Below are 5864 nucleotides of genomic sequence, written 5' to 3'. Positions count from 1 at the left end.
TCGCTTTCTCAGTCCTTGCCTTCTCCTTGTCCTTTCTCCAGGTTTCTCCCACTTCAGCACAACCTTTCAGATCTTCTTCCTAAACCATTCAATTAGCCAGAACAAATCCCTACTGAAAACTGAGCTTAGCTCATATGGGAGATGAACGATCCAGTGAGAAAATTATATTTTTGAATGTTTTTTGAAAAGAGGAAGATTAGAAATGGAAGTAGTCTACCATGTTCTCGGAAAACTTATTTTATAAAAGAGGGAATGGATTTTCTGATCCAAAAAATCAAGATATTAGGATCAAAAAAATTGTTGACTACAGAGTGAAGAATGTATGTCCTCAGAAGCTCATCCACTTTTTCCAGTTAGGCTAGTAGTTTTATTATTTATGACTACAAAATTATATCATGAAAAAAACAAAGCTATTAATAACATATAATACTTTGTTTATCTGAGCATGAGATGATGCTTTCGTATCTCTAATACTGGACTTAGATACTTCCAGCTCTACTAACAGATGTTTTTTAACAAGTGTTCCTGATCTAAGAAATGATGCTAGTTCAGATTTGGATTCAATAAAAATTGAAAACACCATAGAAAATCTGGATAAAGCGACCACAGATCAATTCAAATTAAATAAATGGAAGAAAGAATAAAGTATAATGGTAGCTGAGTATCTCAACTTTTTAAAAGACAAACAAACAATCTCAAGTAAGTTATTGAAGTCAGCTACACTTCGATTCAGGCAGTGGAATTTACAGGAGACTTAGAATTTTCTTCAGTTAAAAATACAGAAATTATAGGCAAAAACACAAAAAGAAAGTATCCTCATCTGACAGAAAATAGCAGATATCTTAAAAAGAATTTTAGGAATGAGTAGAAACTGTAAGCCATAGGTAAAAGCGATTTTCAAGGAAAGAAACACAGAACTAAAGTGAATTCCAAAAGCATAGGAGCCTGTTTCCAGAAACCAGTGCTTATGCCAAGAGTAGCAGAAAACTGACTTAAGAATTCCTGTCATTCCTTCTAGCTCTTTTTTCCTTACCAGTGCCTTGAAGCCTTCAGTTCAGTCAGTATTACAATGGAGGAGTCAACAGCTGACACTTTGTCTGACTGCTCCATTGCAATGCTGACTGAGCTGAAGGCTTCATTCCTTTCCTATCCCAACAGACAAGTCACGTCACCTTATGCACTGAGGGCTGCTTCTTGAACTTTTTAATCAGTGGGGAATTCACCGCTCCATGGACGGCTGTTTTGACCCTGGCTCATAGTGATGATACCACATCGTATGACCAGTAACAATGCAATTCAGTAAACTGCCACCTTCAGCCTTGTATTGGTTCAACTGCTCTTCACAAAGAGTGAAGTATTTTGTGTATTGTGTTCTTTCTGTTCCTTTTTGAGCATTGGTGGACCCACATGGCACAAACTTGGGAATATTTCAACATTGTCACCATCATTTCCAACACATTGCAGCTGATATTCAGCTCCATACACAGTTCTCTGGTCACAGTCCACCAATCTGTACTGATGAGTTCATTGAGATGCTCTTCATTTTGTGGTGTGACAGCTGTGCATGGCTGTCCAGAACAGAACTCGCCTTTCACGTCACTGTCACCACTGCTGAAACACTCCACCCATTGCCTCACTGTGCTGACATCCACTGTTTGGTCTCCATCAACGTTCACTAAGTTTCAGTGAATGTCAATGGGTGCCATTTTTTCCACATATGGGAATTCAGTGACACATCTTTGCTCCATAAGCATATCTGTGTCAGAAACCATTTTGCCAGACTGCCCCTCTGCTGCCATCTGTCTGTCAGCAACAATGTGTAATTGAATATTGGTGGGAAGGTTCAACCTCTACTGACATACTATCATCCACCTCTGACATCGTAGGCCAACATAATAACATAGGAGACATTATTTTCACAGTAGCCCCCATATGTGTGAACCCCAGAGTAAAAAAGAGTATATCAATACTAAAAAAAGAGAAGATAAAAAAGATAGGAAAAGTGTAGAATGGTTCCCATGGGAAAAACAAACAAACAAACAAACAAAAAACCAGCTAAATAAACTAGAAACCTTCAACACTGAAGGATAATAGTAGCTATAAATCCTATGAGGCATGGAGAAAGAAAGATGCATGTTGTTCCCTTTAATAAAAGACAGAAAGAGACCTGAAACTGGCAGATCATGTTGTCAAATAAAGGACATTTTCCTCATAATTTGTAGGTAAAATGCAGAACACTTAATCACAAGATTTTAGTGGGTCCTCAAGTGATACATGGATTTGAAAATGAAATGGACAAACTAATGAAGAAAAAAATAGAAGGTCTAGCAAGCACAAAAACATGACTATCATGTTTCAAAGTCCCTGACTGGCAAATTGCTGAATTGTGTGCTGGACATCTCTCACCATATGCACTTCTCTAAGGCACTAGCAGTTGTCTGTGTTGAAACTGGGTGAATAGAATTCCTTCCTCAGTGCACTGCAGACATTCTTTTATTGCTATTAGTACCACTCGACTTCAGTACGATTTGGCTTCAGTGTATATTGGGAAATAAAAGTAATCCATAATGACTGAACTTCTAATAGGTTCTTTCTGTCTTACTGCAGTAGAGGATTGTGCACAGTTCCAAATTGGATGAAATGTGTTTATAGCAGGCTCCTAGCTCTACACAGAACTTCTCTCATCATCTTTTTTCTGGGATTTTGGAAGCCAGGGATCAGTGAAGATGTAAGCTTCAAATGGGAGGATTAACTGAAAGGATGCAGCTGTAGCAGCCAGCCAACAGCAAAGAATTTCCTTCCTGTAACTATGCATCCTTTACTATTCCTGTCAATATTAATCTTTTTCTATCTTGTATTTTACCTGTATCACTGTAAATACTGAAACCTCACAAAAACATAAATAAACATGGGATCTCTGAAAAGTTGCTATTGACTAGTAGGATTTGAATCTTGTCTATGGTGTTGATCTGTTCTTCTTGCAAAGGGAATTACATTAATGTCAAACTCTCCTGGCCAATACATATCTACATCCACAAAATAAAAAGCATCTTGGTTCTTGCAATAGAGGCACTAAGCTGACTAAAATAATATCCTTTTCACTGCCATTATACTAACAGAATATAATTCGGGAATTGCAGGAGTCCCTATATTTAATTTTAGTGCCTTGGCAAATGATCCTAATAGCCTAATGGCTAGATGCTGCCGTTGCTAATGCTGTTCATTTGACTAGGTTTCAAAGTGTATCAATGAGTCTTTTAAGTATCCACTAGAGCTGTAAGGTTTCAGATTACAGCTCTTAAACTATATGTGATCTCTAATGAAAAAAGGAGGGGAAAAAAAAAAGGGGGGATTGATAAAGCATGCTAAGGCAGCAAAGTCAGCAAAAATTGTGCAGGCTATCTAACTTCACTCTATAACTGGGTGAGCACACAAATTACATTTGGTCACTAAATAATACACCGGGGAAAGCAAACAACAATTCAAATAATAATCCATTTTTTTTTAATAATTAAATCTTACCGGGTCCTTATTTGGTCACAATCATGATTTCTTATAGAACTATGAGTACAAACAGGGGATTTGAAAAAAAATTGCCTTGTAGCATTTTATGAAAATTAACACATATCCAGTATTGATCCTGATTTGTGCATGTTAAAACAAGCCTCCATGGGTAAAATATTCTTAACGTCAATAATATGCTGTAATCTCATGTGACTATAATAAAATAGCAAAAATGACAATTCATTTTTGTTTACTTGTCTTCTCTCTAATGGATTGATACATTTTGTTAGGGGAAAAAAAAAAAAAAAGAAAATGAGATCTTGTGCATAGTAGGCATATTCTAAAACAGTTCTGATTGATTTTGGGGGGCATATTTGAAGAAACAATCAATCTCTAGAATTTTTTTCCTGAAACAGATTTAACTGGCAGTTAATGTATGTTGTACATAAAACACCCCAAAAGCAGCCTTGAAGGCCCTAATCCAGCAAACGCTTTGCACTTGCTTCCTCCAAGCATACAAATAGTTCTGCTGAACTCAGTGAGGCACAGCGAATTTCACAGATTTTAAATTAAGCATATGTGTTTGCAGATTCTAGCCTAAAAGAAACTGAGATATTACAGAAAACAGTTCTGTCATAATTGGAGCTATCTGTGTACAATGCCAGCTGTATTTATTTTAAATTGCCCCAAATTAAGATCACAGCTATTACCATTCCTCGAGTAGCTATATTTTGCAGCCTCTTGGAGACAGAGTAGGAAATGCTGAAAGCCCTGTCACAACACTGCTAAGAACTCCATGTATTTACCGAGACAAACAAAGCGACCTTGAGACTATTCTTTTGCCAAAGACAGTATTTCGTCTCTTTGGGTATTGAGGAGAGTGAGAAAAAAATAATTTAATTTACTCAACCTGTACAAACTAGTAAGAGGAAGTGCATTCAAGGTGCTGAGATGCTTTCAAATGTTATTGGTTAGGTCAAGCACTTTTACAAAAGCAATCTCAGTGATCTCAGTCGATACTTTGGTGTTCACATAACACCATTCAGTAAATAGCAAACAAATGAAAGTCTGAATGGGAAAATGGTACCCCCTTCTCAGCTTTTCAGAACCAAGGTAGATTTGGAACAGCATGCAGTGCATGCTCATGAAAGTGTGGTTCTACAAGCATCAGAACCAAACTTCAGTATTTGTGTTACAAGGTAGAGGTCCCATGGCAAGAGTCTGATTTCTAATAGGGAGAAGTCCCCCTCTGCAACTGCAACAGCTTCCCCCAGTGGGAATGTATTCTTTCCAGTCTGGATTGAAACGTTTCATGGGCAGGAGACAGATGGTCTCCACATACAGCCATGAAGACATAACTGATTTTCTTAGACAAATAAAAGTCATAAAAACACTTATTAGGTGAGAATGTAAAGTACCGCTGGTGTGGAGCAGAGATGTCCATGGACCTGCTCTGTGAATAGACAAGCTACCCTCTGACACTGACTACTGTCCAAACATGTAGTTTCTTATAGCATTGTATTTGGATAGTTTATCCCACATTTCCTGAGATGTAGAAGAGAGCAAGCAGTGCTGAACAATTAACAATTAAACAAAGCAAAGTTAATTCTCTGCTAAACAGACCTGCCTCATTTTTCTTTAAGCATTAGCTTCAGAAGTTTTCTACAGCAGGAAGAATATAGCCAATACCTGGCAAGTTTTAATTAAAAATAGTAATTCCTAGAAACAAATTCACAGAAAATTCATAGTGTTGCCATCTATTTTTTTAATTTACTGCTTCTGAAATAATCTAACAAATTATTTTTAACGTGAAAAAAGAAGATGGAAACATTTTATGTGTAAACCATATCAATGTAACGAATCACACATCACCAAAATTCTGGTTTAAACTGGTTAAGTGCTTTGTTTAAACATATTTTTGAGGTTTCTCCTTCACAACGAAAATAACTACTCCAGGGACAGATTAACTTTCTGAGATCCATAGTTATGCGTTCACTGAAATGCCTTCCTATCTCTTCCTGATTCAATTTAAGAAAATCAGCTATTTGAGTGAACATTACCTACTAAGTCCTTCCCTTTGTTTTTGCTTAAACAGCTCAGCTTCTGGTCTTAAGCTTCTAGAAATTCCATCCGGCTCTCCAACGTTCATTAAAATAAACAGTGCCTATTTTAGACGTTCTGACGTCTCTCTGCTGAAACAAAAGGGTAGATTGTCTGCTACCAGAGACACCTGGAAGGTGCACAGAGTACAAAGGCCAGGATTCAAAAGAGTTCTCAGTGTATTCAACAAGCAATTACTTCTGCTTGTGATAGGAGACTGTCAGCTTCAAACACAAGGCATTCTTTGGGAAGATTAGTCC

This window comes from Centrocercus urophasianus, unplaced genomic scaffold (assembly GCF_019232065.1).
Source record: "Centrocercus urophasianus isolate 14NV4802_14NV808 unplaced genomic scaffold, USGS_Curo_1.0 seq_9, whole genome shotgun sequence".
In the NCBI taxonomy this organism is placed as follows: Eukaryota; Metazoa; Chordata; class Aves; order Galliformes; family Phasianidae; genus Centrocercus; species Centrocercus urophasianus.
The sequence above is the reverse complement of the archived record's forward strand: the minus strand, read 5'-3'. Positions refer to the sequence as shown.